The following is a 17,324-nucleotide window of genomic DNA, read 5'->3' on the forward strand; positions in this document are numbered from 1 at the left end:
GCAGGTTTCAGTAGCTGTGGCTCACAGGCTCTAGAGTTCAGGCTCACTAGTTGTGGCACGCGGGCTTAGTTGCTCCGCAGCATGTGGGATCTTCCTGGACCAGGGCTCGAACCTGTGTCCCCTGCATTGGCAGGTGAGTTCTTAACCACTGCACTACAAGGGAAGTCCCTTGTTTCTGGCTTTGAAGATAGAGGGGCCATGTGACAGGAGATGGGGGTTTCCTCTGTGAGCTGAGACTGACCCCTGGCAGACAGCAAGAGAGGAAACAGGGACCTCAGTCCTACAACCACAAGGAATCAAATTCTGCCACAACCACATGAGTCTGGAAGACAGTACACGTCAGATGATTTTGGCTGATGCCTTGATTTTAGCCTTAGTGAGACTCTGAGCTGAGAACACAGTCATACCATGTCCAGACTTTGACATACAGAGACAGTGAGTAAATAACTTGGGTGTTATTTTAAGCTGCTAAGTTTGTGGTAACTTGTTATGCAGTATTAGAAAACTAATACAGTGGTTGCAGTGTCACCTGGAATGTTGTCATGAAGTCATCTTCCAACACGATCTATCTGGGAAGTGGGCAAGTTTTTGTTATGTTAGAAACTAAAAGATGGAACTCCCTGTCTCTCCTACTGAAAAACCCCACTAGGTAAGAGACTAGGCTAGACCTGATACCTAGTAAGGCCAAGGTAACTTTATCTTCTGTCATCCTTTTTGCCCTTATAGCTTGACATGAAAACAAATAGAAGAGCAATCTGTAAACTCTCAAGTGCTTTAAAACGTATATGGCAATTATTATTTGGGGGGTGTATTTCAGAGAACTCTCGATTTTGTGTGCGTGGGTGCCAACAGCCACTTCTGCAAACTCCAGTGCGTCCCTAAGTTAGAATGCCATCTAGGCAAGAGAAAGGTTGCCCTGATTTTATAGGGTAGCTGCCTATTTTCACTTTTTGACAAGTTCCCAGTTTCCCAGTCCACATGTTTAAATCTTCCTTCTCTGTAAATAATCCTTGTCAATCGAGTGTATTTTTATAGGTAACTGAATCACTACTGCTCACCTTGTGGTATTAATGAAGAAGTCAGCGCTGTCCCTGTAGGGCTGTAAGGAAGAGCTTAACGTGTCTGGCAAGAGCCCTGCCACTTGGCTGAAGCAATCATTGAACACAGTTTATTGGATCGAGGCCCATTATCCAGATCGAGTCCTGACACTTGCCAGGCCCCTTTCTTTACTCTGTGTGAACACAGGGAAGTCATGAGGTCGAATTTTGCAAGTGGCTGTTAGAAATAAAGTTCACGATCTCTTTGTTACACAGATACTACCTGACTAGTGGTTAAAAGGAGGGCAGTGGGATATTCTGCATGTTATTGGAGACAAAATGCTTATGTAATTAATCTATTTCATACCGAAGTCCTAAAAGTCAAGAATGACTGAAATCTTGTCTATGATGCTAAGCTACTTTGTCTTATTTTGCTGCTTGAACAACGATTTCATTATAGGCAATCATACTGATCATTTAAAACCTTGAACTCTGGCTCAGTATGAGATTTCAGAAATAAGAGATTTCAGAGGTTCGCTGTTTAGGTTGGGTTATACCTGGTGTGGTCATGTTGTATTGTGGTAATGCTGTACATTTCATTGACATCCTGTTCTAAATAACAATCTCAATAATTTAGAAACTGATTGCATTTTAAATCAGGGCTTCTTATACTGAAGTAACCACGTGAAACATTTGCTACTGAGGTGCATCCTTTTAAGACAAGGGAGTCTTGCAAGTTTATCTAAGATGACACAAACACCAGAGAGCAAAAGCAAGGCCCCTTCTCCAACTGCTGAGCCAAATAAGCACTGGGGCCAAGCAATTAGTGCAACACAAAGGCAAGCATTACAGTATCAGAGCCAAACTCCATTGTCTCACTGCACCCCGCGGGCTTGACAAGTTTTCTCATGGCCTGCAGCAACTGGGATTTGGAAAGTAAACAATTTATATGTCACATGACTGGATTGGTCCTTTAGACATCCACAAGCCTGCTATGATCTCAGGACCCCAACCTCAGCCACCAGACTGGTGAAAATCTCTGGGACTAGTCACATTTTGGGAATGGAAATGAGAGAGAATGGGAACATATATCTGGGTGTTTTATCAAAGCCCTCTGTTATCAAAGAGCGGAGGCCTAAGGGACTCGGGTGGGAGTGAAAGTGATGGAGGCTGCTGGAAGTGCCAGCGGGAGGAAAGTTTCCAGCAACGGGCTTTGGATTTGAATGAGTCCAGGAGAGTTTGATCTGGGTCTCTCAGCTTGGAGACAGTAGAAGGAAACTGAGACCACCTCCCTGTGTTTTGGAGTCTCCTGTCTCCTAGATAAGATAGTGAGGTATAATTCTCCAACTTGGAGAAGTCCCAGAAAGCCACCCTGCAGCAGTCTTGATGCCCTGTAAATGGATCACAGGCCCTTTCCTGGGTCTAGAGGCACTTTTTCCTTAAGCTACACACCTGGGACCCAGACATTTTTATCTTTCCTCATCTATCACGTACATAAATACACACAGCATAAAACAATATAGTGAGGTCAGATTTATCTTCTTACAATCATTAAGGAGAATTCCTTTAAGTGAACGGATATCTTAGACAGAAGGACACATTCAAATAATCAAAATAAAATTTGGAATCTCCTTTGTAGGATATCTTGTTCAACCCACTAATTTACCATAATTATTTAAGTTGGAAGAAGCATGCCCACTTAACCCTCTTATGTTTCTAGTTATCCAGTTTTACATTTGGTTAATAAACATTAGAAGCAAAAAAGCCTTAGGAGCACGCTTTCTGAACTCATTGCCCCTCTAGAATGGTGACCTCAGGAATGTATGGGAACTATGAAGCCATCTGATTGATGGCCTGCGACTCATCCATAATGACCTATATAACGATGGACAATCATGCCCAGATTGATGCTGGTCATTGAATAAGGTGCTGGGCAGTTTTTCAGGCCACTGCACAGTGCAAGAGGATGTGGGACTATTGGTGATATTTTATGCAAATTTGCCTAAGCATGGAAGTAAGAGATTTCAGAGGTTTGCTGTTTAGGATGGGTTATCCCTGGTGTGGTCATGTTGTATTGTGGCAATGATGTACATTTCATCTGACATCCTATTCTAAATAACAATCTCAATAATTTAGAAACTGATTGCATTTTAAATTACTTCCTTCAATAGCCATTTATTAATTAATATTTATATGCAATTTTTCGACCGCTGTACATTTCATATTTCTCCATCTTTTCTTCTTTCCCTGATAAACTTATAACAAAAGGCTACAATTTATTTAAAAGAAAAGGTGCTTCAAAATTGCTTTATCCTTATTAATTAAAATCAAAGTATACACTAACTTATTCCGTCCAGTGGGATTTATTCTGGGTAATTCCATGCAGAAGGAATTGGGCGATGACAAGGCTTTTTTGCAGGTGCCTCGTTTGTGCTGTACCTTAGTTGAGTGAGGCATAAGGCGCTGGCCCAGGCTTAGGTGAAACAGTTAATTCCATAGACATAGAGTCAGAAAGATCTCTGTCAAATGCTGATTCCACTATTCACTGGCTGGCTGACTTCTGTGATCGTCTCTAAACCTTAATTTCCTCATCTACAAAATGGGGATTTTATTTCTTGTGGTCGCTGTTGTGAGGGTTAAATGAAACAGTGTATATGAAGTCCTTAGCAGGGTGCCCAGCCCATTGTAAGTCCTCAGAAATGGCCACTATTCGTAGTAGTAGTATCATCCTTATCTAGCTTCTGTCTGAGAATTGCAGGCATTTCCTCAAAGGCTACAGACAGAACCATCTTTTGCCCCATACACCACATCTGTCCCTGTTGGGGTCTGCACGATGGTGGCATCTGTGGTATGCTTTGCCCACTTCATCACCAGCCATTAAAAGGTTCTTTTTTTTTTTTTTAATTTTAATTATTTTTTTGGCTGTGTCGGGTCTTCGTTACTGCGCGCGGGCTTTCTCTAGTTGTGGCGAGCGGGGGCTACTCTTCGTTGCGGTTTGCGGGCTTCTCATTGCGGTGGCTTCTCTTGTTGCGGAGCACAGGCTCTAGAGCGCAGGCTCAGTAGTTGTGGCTCACGGGCTTAGCTGCTCCACGGCATGTGGGATCTTCCCAGACCAGGGCTCAAACCGGTGTCACCTGCATTGGCAGGCAGATTCTTAACCACTGTGCCACCAGGGAAGTCCCTAAAATGTTCTTCAAATTCTCTTAGCCAGGGAGATGAGGAAGCCGGTTAAGCTGTGTTGTTTCCTCCCAGCAATTTGACGGCTCTCAAGCAAGACCACAGGGGAAGCAAAGAGGAATGAAAGGCTTGAGGACATTTCAGAGACCCAGTTTCTAATGCTTTACCTACTTCTTCTTTTCTGGACATTGCACTCTTCCTTTCAAATCCTGGTTTCCAGAGGGCCTTAGCACAGCCCTGCAGCAGACAGTGAGTAATGCCTGCTGGGTCACGGTGTGCCCAGGCCAGGCTGCATGGAAACTGCAGCCCCCAACCTCCCACTGGAGTTCTCTGACCAGCTTACAACCTCCCTGAAAAGGGAAAGCAAAGCAACCATTGTCATACCATATTCTGTGAAAAGAGGTTCCAGTAGGTGTGGCAAATCTGGGTATGCTGTCACTCTCTGGAACATTTGAAATGTGCCTTAGCATATTAAAGACTGTAGACCAGTAATAAAGAAATGTGGTGAATTTTTGTTTGGTCAAGTACTTCATCAAACATATTTAACCAAGGAATCACCAACTCCTTCCCAGAACCCCTGCATAGGACATCTGACTCTTGGGGAGACTCTGGAATAGTGGTTTGGTCTGCTATTGTGAGAAGCATTGTTCGTTGTTCTCCTTTCCTGCCTGGAGGAGATGCTTTGGTGAGCCAAAGAATGGACGTTTTAAGTGAAATCAACTATCAGCCAGACTTTCTCTTCTAAATTAGATGGATTCTTTTTGGGAGAAGGGTGTGCACTTATATTACTGATGTAACATCGCTTTTGAATTGGGCTCATTTCATAGCTTTATTCTCCATTTCCGCCAAGATTCACTTACTCCTGGGATCAGGGAAAGAATAGGCACAGCTGACACGATAGCCATGAGCAGTTTCTGCATGTGCTGATGAATGTTTACATTTGTCCCATGCAGTCATGAACACCCCAATTAAACATAAACAGAGATAATTCTGATCACGGTTCTAAAGTACAATTTGCATTTAAAAATTAGAAGGTAAAGTGTAATGATATAGCTTTACCAAAACAAAACCAAAACCAAAAAAAAAAAAAAAAATCCCAAAAAACAAAAACAGTCCTGTCTCCCAAAGCGATACGCTGGGTGTTCCTCTTTGAAATAAATCTGATCAAATGGAAATTGCCGTCTCTCCTATGGCGGTGCTTGACGCGTTGGACTCAGTGAACTGTCATGAAAGGATATTATTGAAGAAACATGGAAAATTAAGTTGCTTCATGGGTATTTAGTTTCGCTCTTCTGAGACTTTACAAATAAGATGATTACGCATAATGTAGTAATTTTAGCTGCATAAATGTAATAATTGAACAACTATCATCTTTTTTCTTTCCTTGTCTTTCTCTTTGTACACATGTATGCTGTGTATCATCTTTGCATCAGATCTGTCTTCTAAATTAGAAAAGATTCTGAAAACTGTCAAGAGTTTTTTTTAGTTCCAATTAGTATTTCTGAAAATCAGGATCAGACACTTTAGTAAAATGAAATTTTTGTCTTTTTGTGTCAAAACCTTTGTATCTTTATGGCAATGATGTTAATCAATTAGTTTATAGGGTTCAGGATAAGTGTTGCCAAATTATTTTTTAAAGCTCATGAAAGTGTTGAACTAATTGATTAGTATATTAGCATCTGGGGAGTAGGACCATAGCTTCATAACTCATTTCTAAGGCATTTTAAAGTTAAAAAGTTTGAATCAGTTCTGAGTTGAACTCAGGGAGAATTCTTAGGTAAGACATGATTTTACTGGCCCTTGTTAAGCCACTTCAGAACCCATCATCAGTTTCTTGGTCTGCAAAACAGAGGATCATGATTCCTTTGAGCATATTGCTTTATGGTAATGGGTAAGCAATTGTCAAGTTGTATTTAACACAGTTTGGATTTAGAGAAGAAAATACCAGGTTATTGGATTAAGTAGATTTTTCTTCCTTTTGGGGATGTGAATAATGAAGAATATTGTTAGAATGTGGTCTTAAATAGTAAAAAGTGGTGATCATGATAATGAAATTGGATGTACATTTGGGAAAGTTTTGGGAGAACATTAGGAATGGAGTCTTTTTAAAGCTCTAATTGATATGAATCCAGAACATTTATAGTGGTTGTTGGCTTTCCTGTGGATTTGTCCTTAGAGGGTGCTGGGTTCATCTCAGCCCTGGCCAGTGGTCAAAGCATTGTGTCCAAGAGACCTCCTGGCATTGTTTATCAACACCCCTGTGGTTCCAATAACGTCCATGTTGTATAGACCCTAAAATCATTGCTCTAAATCGCTTCATTCATGAGAAGGAGACTTGGATAACTTCCTTCCATATAATGAGAAAACGGTCACAACTATAATGAATGCTTAATTTTATAGTATTTACAGATGTGGCTATGATAGGAAGGATGTATTAAGTACTTAGAAAGCAATAATAATAGTGATAATGATAATAACAACAATAATAATAATCCCTCAGATCTTGGGCTGAAGGACCAATGATAACAAAATATAGAGTTTGAAAAATAGTTTTGGGGAATGACAGTAAACAAAGAGTGAAATGATTCTGTGAAAGAACAGTGTTTGAAATAATTCATTCATTTCATCTCTATAGTTCTACTTGGAAAATGTGAGACTTTCTGAAGCAGAATGACAGCAAATAATGCAGTAGAATGACTTGGCTGAGCTACGTATTTGGGTGTGAAAGTGAATTTCTTTGAAGTCATAAATACATTCTGGATTTTTAGTTGAAGTTTAGATTTCCCAAAAGTTCTGCTCCAACTAGACTTTTAAAGCCATCCAAAACAAAATCTGTAATTTATTTTCCTATTACCTTTTTATGAGGTCTTAGAGCCACCGTAACTTCTTTTGTGTTTTGAGATTTACAGGTTAGGTCCTGTAAAAGGGCACTTGTATGACCCTCTAGGCCAGGGCTGTATATCTTGCCTTTCCATTTCTGGGCCACCAAAATTAATGAGGGCATCTTTAAGTGATAGTCTCCTCATAATGTTCCAATGATCAGAGTCCAAGAGGTTAAATAATTTTACCACCACTCTTCTCAAATTTAGACACTATAATCAAGTGAATTGACATGGAAGATAGTGTTGACAAAGCACACAGTCCCCTGTGCCAGATTTTAAATGGGAACTCAAATATTGATAGAATTCCATTTGGGATATTATCCAAAGTGTGGTACCTTTACTTTGAATTTTATTGGTGTTTGCAGTATTATTCAAAAATCAAATGCACCACACTGCTGCTGTCAGGGTGCCCTTGTGGTTTGACTAAGGGAGAATTCAGCTTCTGGGCGCCGTGCTCTCTAGCAGAACTTGGTGCCAGGAAGGGCAGTGCTACGCCTGCCTGGGAGAAGTATCCCCTTTTGTAAACAGCCTTACGTTTCCAGTGCCTTTTAGACTCCTTCAAGCATTTTTAGCTAAAAACACACAGCCATTCACAACAGAAATTTTGTTCTCTCCCCATCTTTTTTTTTTTAACCTTCTAATTTACTACATAATGGAAACAGCATTTCATGCCCAGCATTCTTTTCTTTTTTCTTTTAATGTCCTATAATGCATAGCTTTTTTTTTTTTTTTAAGGACTCCTTTAAACCACAGTAACAATATTTGGACTTCAACATAAAATATCACACTTTTATTCCAAGATAATAATGACTCTACCATTACAAATAAATAAATAAAGAGAAAAGAGAGAAACCCCAAACAAGCCACACCATCCAGTTTCTGCCAAGCTGCCAAATCCTATTACAGATTCAATCCTATTAAAACGTTCCCAGGTTTAAGCCTGCTTTGGAGTTTTTCATAGGAGTGCATGACCCCTACCCAAACCCCTGCATGTGTGGTCAGGGACCTCAGGATAATCGTAAACTGCCTGGACTCCCATTAATCTCGCACAGTCAGATATTAGTGCTTGTAAATCAGCACCTAAACAAGGACAATAGTTAAAGCCATCAATAGTCTTTTAATGAGGCAGATCAAAAACAAATGAAAGCAGCAGGACACTCGGATTTGCCAAGGAGGGGAAGGGGAAGGCCATAAGCTTTGTCTGATTCCTTATAGAAAAAAGTAGATGGATTTAGTCCAGGTCCAGTCTCCTAACTATTGCATCCACTGTTTAAAAAAATACATAAAACAAGATTATTTCCAGGAACTTCCTTGATTTTCTTTGTTTGGGACATAGCAGCTGTCCCTTTCTTTCCTTTCTCTCCCTTTCTCTTTATAGTTCCACACAAACGTATATCGACATATGTGCATTAATGTACACATATTTTAAAAAGGAGGCCATTACAAATAATAACTGTATGTAGAGCCATTAGGCAATGATCAGTTATACTTTGTCAAGAATTGTAATTACTTATCTGCATCCTTGCAGGCATTTTATGTGCTTTTGAAATTCCCACAGATGTTTTTTTGTCCATTAGAAAAGAAGGAAAATATCTTGTTTTGTAATTCCTTGTTTTAAAGAAGGAGAAAAATAAAGCAAGATAGGATTTATTATCTAGCACGCATGTGCAGCAGCATTATAATGGTTGCCAAGCAACCTAAAGGAACCATATCATAGTAAAGAGGGGGGCAAATGAGTGAACAGATGCATGGGATTAGATGTAGGAAGGGGAGAAAAGAGGCTGCCCTGAAATGAGCTCACCTTGGCACATGACTTTTTGATTGAGATTTACTCTTATTCAGGTATATTTATCTTAAATATCTCCTTTTGATTTTGTGTGGGATTTTTATTTTTGCAACGTGTTGTGTTCAGTTTACCATTTGACTGAAAGGCTCAAAAAGAAGGTGTTTAAAATGCTTATAAAATTCTTGCTCTTTCGTTGGTGCCAATAACATTGGTTCAAGACAACATTTTGAGGAGCAGAAAGGTACAGAAACAAGCATTCTCACACATTTGCTCTAATGTCACCCAAGACAAACACACACATTCAAAGAAGGAATTTCTTTGGTGGTGTTATCAAAACATACGTTCACTTCACAATGACAGCTTAGTTACTAAGCTGCTTTCATTGCCATCATTTAAAAACCTCCCCCCCCCAACTATGTATATATACACACACACTCATATATAATTTTATGCACACACATATACATACATATATGCATATTACAGGGAGTCTATAGGTCAAAAATAAAACACCATCTCTTCTTGCTTCCAGATTACAGATGTTTAGGCTGAACACTATACCTATCTTTTCGGAGGGTGTACTTAAAACAGTTAAAACTGTTGTCTTACAGGCACCTACTCTTACAGAACAGTATACAACCCAGTTTGTATATTTGAAGTTTAAAAACTTATAACTGCATGCATTTAATAGCACGTATCCACAGATAATCAGATCATGTCATAGAGGCAGAGCTTAATGTTAAATCAAGAAGGCAGCTTGCCTACACCACGTCCTGGCAGCTCAGTCCCGTTTCACCCAAGAAAAGGGAAAACTATTTTCAAGCTCCTTGGACTTCTTTAAGAAATGAGACAGCCCATAAATGAGTAAATGTTTCAAAAGTGACTCCCAAGTAGAGAACATTCAATTGGGAAATGCCCACCGTGACAGTCTCTGAAAATGCAAGATACACACGGTTGGATGCTCAGAACTAACCACTGAAGGAAAATGAAAAGTCTAATCGAATCAGCAGATGTATGTGGTGGCAGGGTTCCCTCCACCTGAGAGGACTTCTGTCACTTCCTACCTCATAGCAGCTATATTCGTGAGGAGCGCTGGCCTTGCGGCGAGATGTTGTTAGGCCAGATCAGCTCTTGGGGATCATTTTTCCCTTTGGACTATGTGATGAAATTGTAGCTCTGTAGTTGTCCCAAGAAGTGGTATGTGTAGTTGCATTTTAATTGTAGATTGACATGAAACTATTGGAGGATTATATTGTGTCTACTAATATATGTTCCACCTCTCTTGCCCTAATGAGATCACCTTACACTCTCTGGCACTGATGCAAACATTTAGAGCAGAATACTCAAAAGAGGCTGGAGTACAAATGGTACATAATTCATTACCCTGGGAAACGCGATTTCAATGCAACATAATGCAAGGTGCTCTCAAGTATTTCTGAGGCAGGAAGAGTGAACCACAGTCATGGTGAAGTGACTGTTTACATCAACCTGATTCCACTTGTTCTTTACTAGAGCTAACAGGCCCTCTGTTGTATTATTGTATCCACTTCTATTTGCTGGACTCCACAGCAAAGTCCTTGCAGCTAGAGGAATAAACCCTTTGTTGCATAATCTGCAAAGCAATGGAAACCGGAAACTGCTGTGAGCAAAAGAGGAAGAACCTGGAAATTCTAAAGGACATTTCTGTGAGCTATTTTTATAAGGTCTCGGCAACCTGGAGAATCTGCATTTAAAATAACAAACTCTATTCTCCACTCCCACTTCTCCACCCCCATTCACTCTTGTCAATAACCAAAAGATCGCAGCATTTTGCCCATCATTCATCAGTGGCATCTTTGGTGGAGCTAGGTCTGCATTTCCACTTTCATGTGTATTGTGATTCCCTCTTGGTACTAAATGTGGATTGATAGCGCTGTGGCATTTATTAACAGTAACGACTACAAAAATGCGATTTCAAGAAAGCTCAGAAGATTCATTATACAAATTATGGTGTAAAGCATCAGAATTCCTCCTTGATGAGGAAATGCATACCAGTCTAACTGCAGTGACACTGCAGAGCAATCAAGCTCAGCAAGTGGTATCAGAACCCCAACACATTGTCCCTCCAGTCGTTAGGAGACTGAACCTAATGTGGGGGAAATGAAAAAGGGCACCAATGAAAGTATCTGACAAGGTTTCCACCAGTCCAGGGATGCTCCCAATCTCTCCCTCAAAGCTCGCCCTAATAAAGAGGGCAAGATTGGCTAAGTATCTGAGAGAAGGGTTGCCAATCGCCTTTACTCCTGATATTTGAAATGGAGTTGAGTCTTATCCATGAGGGTTTAAGGACACTCCTTCCCAGGAAGCCTTTCAAGGCCCACTCCACACATTTGTCTCAATCATTTGATTCCCAGCAAGACCTAATGCCTCATTTAAAAATCTCCTTATTCTGAAAAACAAGAGGGGACAGTTTTGCCACAGGTGCTTGCAAAGGGAATTTGGTCCTGTTTTTCTGAATGTTCATTATAAATAGGGTCGACATTTGAAAGCAATAAACCTCTTCAGCTTCCTGCTCACTCTATGTAGTATGTTCACTACGTTATTATTTTCCTCTCCTACATTGTTGATTAGCATTATGAGATACAGTAATAGGTCTCATTCCCTCCTAAGTACCAAGATTCCCAATTTTCTCCAAATAAGGGCAAAATCCCATTATTATAGAATAGAGGTCCATTTTCGAATCTGATTAAAATGACCCAGGGAAATGTAGGCAAAAATAATGCTTAGAAGCCTCTAGTGTTTGTTGAAAAGGAATCAATTATTTTAGGGTTACTTTTGCTTTTGGACACAGTATCTGTACATTTGAGAGAAGGGTTTTCATTGCTCTAGTGTCACTAACAGAAGTTACCTTCCACTCATCTTTTTCTAGGACTCTGGACTATATTCGGTGTGGACAGGAGAAATGTGAATCCATTATAATATAATGGATGCCACTAACCAAAGTGATAAATGTTGATCTCTCATAGAAATAAAGCTGTAGAGTGAGTTTATGGATGTAATCAACATATGTACATTGCTTATGGAGTTCAAACACGTACAATTAAAAATGGAATAGAGGAGAACTTAACTTTAAGAAACTCTGTGAAGGGATTCAGTTTCACAAGTGTCTATCTTAAAAAATAATGAATTTATAAATAACCTTGAATAATAAAAAGAAGTATATAGAATTAGAAGGAGAGCACAGCATGCTGTTAAAAGTTGATAAAGTCAACAACTATCAAAAAATGAGCTGGAATCGCAGTTCTTCAACTTTATGCTGTGTGGCCACAGGAAAGTACTCAAGCTTTCTGTGGCTCAGGTCTCTTACTCATCTGTAAAATGGTGATACAAACAGCTACCTCACAGAACCGGGTTAGGATTAAATGAGATGTCCATAGAGCACCCATTCACCATGTGTAGAGTAGAGGAGTTGCCGTTATTATTACTATTAAGAACTTTATTAATATTTATAGTAACATGTGACTGATTATTCTAATGAGACATAACTCTACCAAAAATTACCAAGTCATAAGCCTGAGAAAGAGAGTGGTAAATTTCTACACTTCCCTGTTATCCTAGAATAGAATTTAATATAACCATTGATCATTTCCTATTAAACACTGTACCTTTACTTCTAAACCGATGTCTTTCTGTACCTCTCTTTTCCCAGACCAGCTTTCTCTCTTCACTGTTCTGATTCTTTCAGTGATATTACTATCATACTTTTAATATTTAAATTTACACTTGTTCATTTATTTATTCATCCAAAAGTTACATGGCTGCCTTCTTGTCATTCATGTATCCGATCACTATCTTTTCCACCCAAATTAGTCACGCGGTCATTCTCCATCCCATCACCCTATCATAATTATCAGCATAAAACGTATGACTCTCAGTTATCTTCTTGTTGACTCATTTTGAGTGTTTACTGTCTCCCCGCCACAACTAGAATGTAGGTTTTTCGAGGGTAGGCACCTTGTCTGTCTTGTTTACTGTTATCCCCAGAGCCTAGAACAATGCCCTTGGCATATTATGGGTGCTCAGTATATCACTGTGTAAGTAATAAATAGTTGTGGATGATTATGCACTTGTTTCCACTAATAAATTTTGAGGTTCTTCAGTTAGGGATCTTGGTTCATTCATCTTCAGTTCACTGGTTTCTAGCATATAATAGAGGTTCCAAAAAAACGGTCTAGCTGTTTGATTCTGAAAGGCCTCATGGTGAAGGCGTTTGAGCTGAAACTTGAGTAGATGACAAAGATGATGTCATTCATTTCAGGCAGTTGGTACTATGTGAGAAAAAGTTCAAGACTGGGAAAATTTAGTGAATTTTTAAAGATAATAGCACTGATCCAGATAAGCTATAGTTTGTATAACAGGATAATACAGGATAAGGATTTCAGGGGCACTGGGAATCAGGTTAGACCTGACCTCAAAAGCCAAATAAGAAGTCTATATATGAAGCAGACAGAGGAGAGAGATTTACAGTTATTGAGGAGAGTCAGTGGATTCATAGCTCTGATTTAGAAAGGTTACATGGCAGCTTTATGTAGCATAAATTGGGGAAAGGGCAGACAACAGCACTAGTTACAGGCTAGTATAATAGCCTGGAACAAAGTAACCAAGAAAAAATTAGGGTGGCATCAGTGAGAAGGAAAAAAAAATACGAAGTCAAGAAAAACTGGAAAGAATTGCTAGAATTTGGAATGGAAAGTTCAGAGTGAAACACATCTTGAGGTCCCAGCACTAGGTGATAGAATGGAGGATATATATCAAGAAAAATGGAGACGCCAGGAAGAAATTCAGGTTTGTTGTAAGAGGGAGGAGATCCATTCTAATTTTTACAAGTAGATTTTTAATTTATGATGAAAATTCCTAGAAGTATTGTCTACCAGGCAGCTAGAAGTGTGGCAGGGGAGCTCAGAAGGTTTTGGTAGAAAAAGGTAGATTTGGGAATTATGTATACAGAGGTGTTATTTGAAGGAGTTGGATTGCTTAGGGTATCTTGACGCAAAGATTAAAAAATACCTTGTGAATTGTGCATAATCAGTTTCTTTTAAAATCATGAAATCATCTTGACTTTTCTCTTATCTTTCTTCTCTACATCTAATTAATCACAGAGTCATCACCTTCCCTTTCAGCGTGGTTGACATTTTCATTCCCTTTGCTCAGAACATTGAAATTGTTTTTTATGCGGTCCTCACTTCCTACCTTTTCTGATGGAATTCCTGTTGTACAAAGTTATCAGATTTCATCACCGATTCCTCTCCACAAAGTCTCTAGATGCATGCCACATCCTACAAGAAAAAGTGCAAGTCTTTAAATATCTCATAACAAATATTACATGTAAAAATAGTCAGTGTTGGGCTTCCCTGGTGGCGCAGTGGTTGAGAATCTGCCTGCTAATGCAGGGGACACAGGTTCGAGCCCTGATCTGGGAAGATCCCACATGCCGTGGAGCAACTAGGCCCATGAGCCACAACTACTGAGCCTGCGCGTCTGGAGCCTGTGCTCCGCAGCAAGAGAGGCCATGATGGTGAGAGGCTCGCGCACCGCGATGAGGAGTGGCCCCCACTTGCCACAACTAGAGAAAGCCCTCGCACAGAAACGAGGACCCAACACAGCCATAAATAAATAAATTAATTAATAAATTAAAAAAAAAAGTCAGTGTTACATATGTGCAGGCAAGTAAAGTGGCAGTCTGGCTTTAGTATACCAGTCATCAATAGCACCTGGTAATAGGCCCTAAGTTGCCTTGGAGGGCCAGCTCACTAGGATGGCAGCCATAAACATGGCTTTGTAGAGAACTCTGTTTTATCACTTTGGTCTATAGCTCTGCGATCTTTCCAATGCTCACAATTTAATGTACAACTCTTAAGGGTGCCTCTACTCAGATAAAAAGTATTGGGTCACCTCGTAGCAAAATGGAATAGTTTAGTCAAGAAAAGCAGGAGACATAGTGGGCTGACGTTAGGATGAGCATGAAGAATTGATAGGCGCACTGGGAAAATCCACTCTAACTCTTGACAGTAGATTGTAACTAAAGTCATTTTACCTGGGCAAAAAACTCTGAGGCCTGAACAAACAGGGATGAGCTTTAGGTGGCAGCTGAAAGAGAGGTCAGATGGAATAACACTGTGGTCCTGCTATACCTGTGTTGTCCAGTCTGGGAGCTACAGATGCATGCGGCTACTGAGTATTTGAAAAGCGGCCAATTAGAATTAAGAAGTAGTGTAAGTTTCAAATACACACCTGATTTTGAAGATTTAGCATGAAAAAGAATGCATATGCACAGAGAAAAGGCCAGAGTGAGAAAGCAGCTGTCTGCAAGCCAAGGAGAGAGAAGTCAGGAGAAACCAACCCTGCTCACACTTTGGCCTTACATTTCCAGCCTCCAGACTATGAGAAAATAAATTTCTGTTGTTTAAGCCACATAATCTGTGGTATTTTGTTATGGCAGCCCTAGCAACCTAATACACCCGTCTTTTTACTTTAAAAATGTGACTACTGGAAACTTTTAAATGACCTGCAGAGTTTGCATTTGTGGCTTCCATAATATTTCTCCTGGACAACTTTTTTCTAAACCCATGTAGGGCAGGTGTAGAGATGGTTTTGTAGAGTCCAAGATGATTTCATGGATCATAGTCCGATACTCAGAGAAACAAAAGAATAGTGCTGGACTTTGCTCGAGGAGAGACCAGAGTGGCAGTAGGAGCTGATATTTCTGGGATTAGTTCTCTGTAATCCAGGGGCCTCAGTTAACTTACTTCACCACTTCTCTAGCAGGACCTTTATGTCTAAAAGCATTGATGATACTTTTTAAGACTGCCTAAAAGTTGGCAGTGGAGGAATTTATTTGGATTAAACGTAAATTATCTGGATAGGATTTAGGGAGAGTTTTGAAAAGGTATGGAAACATAAAGAAAAAGGTGATTTTGGAACATAATTCTTTGTAGCAGGTAAAGTGGCAAGGACATGACTACTGGTTATGCCAGACTGGGAGCTTCTGGGCATCTGAAGCAGTTTGCTAACATGAGACACATGAGAGATGAAGGGGGAAGGTTCAGAAAGTTCTATGAAGGAAGAACCAAAAGATTTGGCTTAGTTCCTGTCTCACAGGGTGTTAAGAAGATTAAATAAATTAATATTAAATCAGGGCTTAGAAGAGTGACCTGGGCTTGTCCTACTTCCATTCCTTCCCTAATCATGGGGACCCCATAAAAACAGGCTTCTCTATCTTAATAGGGGGCCTGATGGGAAGAGAAGTCTCATGGTGTTTCCTCCTCTGAGGATTTGAAGTCACACAAGTGGGGAGCTGGGGCAAGACTCTAAATGGCATCCCCAGTGCAAGCACCTAGTAACCTATTTTAATTTTCATCTTACATGGCTTCTAGGGTCCCCGGTTGGGCTCTTTTCAGAAATATAATTTCCTTCTCCATGTCACATTCGTGAATACTGTATTCAGGGGCTTTCTTTAAGGACGTTAATCAGATTCTGCTCTCTGCTTTCATGTATACTTTTTTCTTCTTCTCACTCTTTTTGGCATGAGAAAGCTTGGGTCAACTTTTAAAGGATAGTCTAAGAGTTAATGTGTGTGAGAAAAAGTATGTGTAGTCAAAGACAGCTTTGGATACTCCAACTGGGTTATAGGAGTTTGATTCTAGGTACTAAGTAATTGCTGAGTGAGAGGCAAAGACAAGACTCTGTATTCAAAATTTCCTTTAATTAAAAAAAAAGTGAAGAGGGCTTCCCTGGTGGCGCAGTGGTTGAGAATCTGCCTGCCAATGCAGGGGACACGGGTTCGAGCCCTGGTCTGGGAAGATCCCACATGCCACGGAGCAACTGGGCCCGTGAGCCACAATTACTGAGCCTGCGCGTCTGGAGCCTGTGCTCCGCAACAAGAGAGGCCGCGATGGTGAGAGGCCCGCGCACCGCGAAGAAGAGTGGTCCCCACTTGCCGCAACTAGAGAAAGCCCTCGCACAGAAACGAAGACTCAACACAGTCATAAATAAAAAAAAAAAAAAAAAAAAAAAAAAAAAAAAGTGAAGAGGGCTTCCCTGGTGGCGCAGTGGTTGAGAATCTTCCTGCCAATGCAGGGGACACGGGTTCGAGCCCTGGTCTGGGAAGATCCCACATGCCGCAGAGCAACTAGGCCCGTGAGCCACAACTACTGAGCCTGTGCATCTGGAGCCTGTGCTCCACAACAAGAGAGGCCGCGATAGTGAGAGGCCCGCGCACTGCGATGAAGAGTGGCCCCCACTTGCCGCAACTAGAGAAAGTCCTCGCACAGAAACGAAGACCCAACACAGCCATAAATAAATAAATTAATTAATTATTTTAAAAAAGCGAAGATTACAAAAAATAAACAACATAAGAGAACCTTAAAAATAAGGATAAAACTCCAAGAGTCATGTAATTAAGGG

This window comes from Balaenoptera acutorostrata, chromosome 14 (assembly GCF_949987535.1).
Source record: "Balaenoptera acutorostrata chromosome 14, mBalAcu1.1, whole genome shotgun sequence".
In the NCBI taxonomy this organism is placed as follows: Eukaryota; Metazoa; Chordata; class Mammalia; order Artiodactyla; family Balaenopteridae; genus Balaenoptera; species Balaenoptera acutorostrata.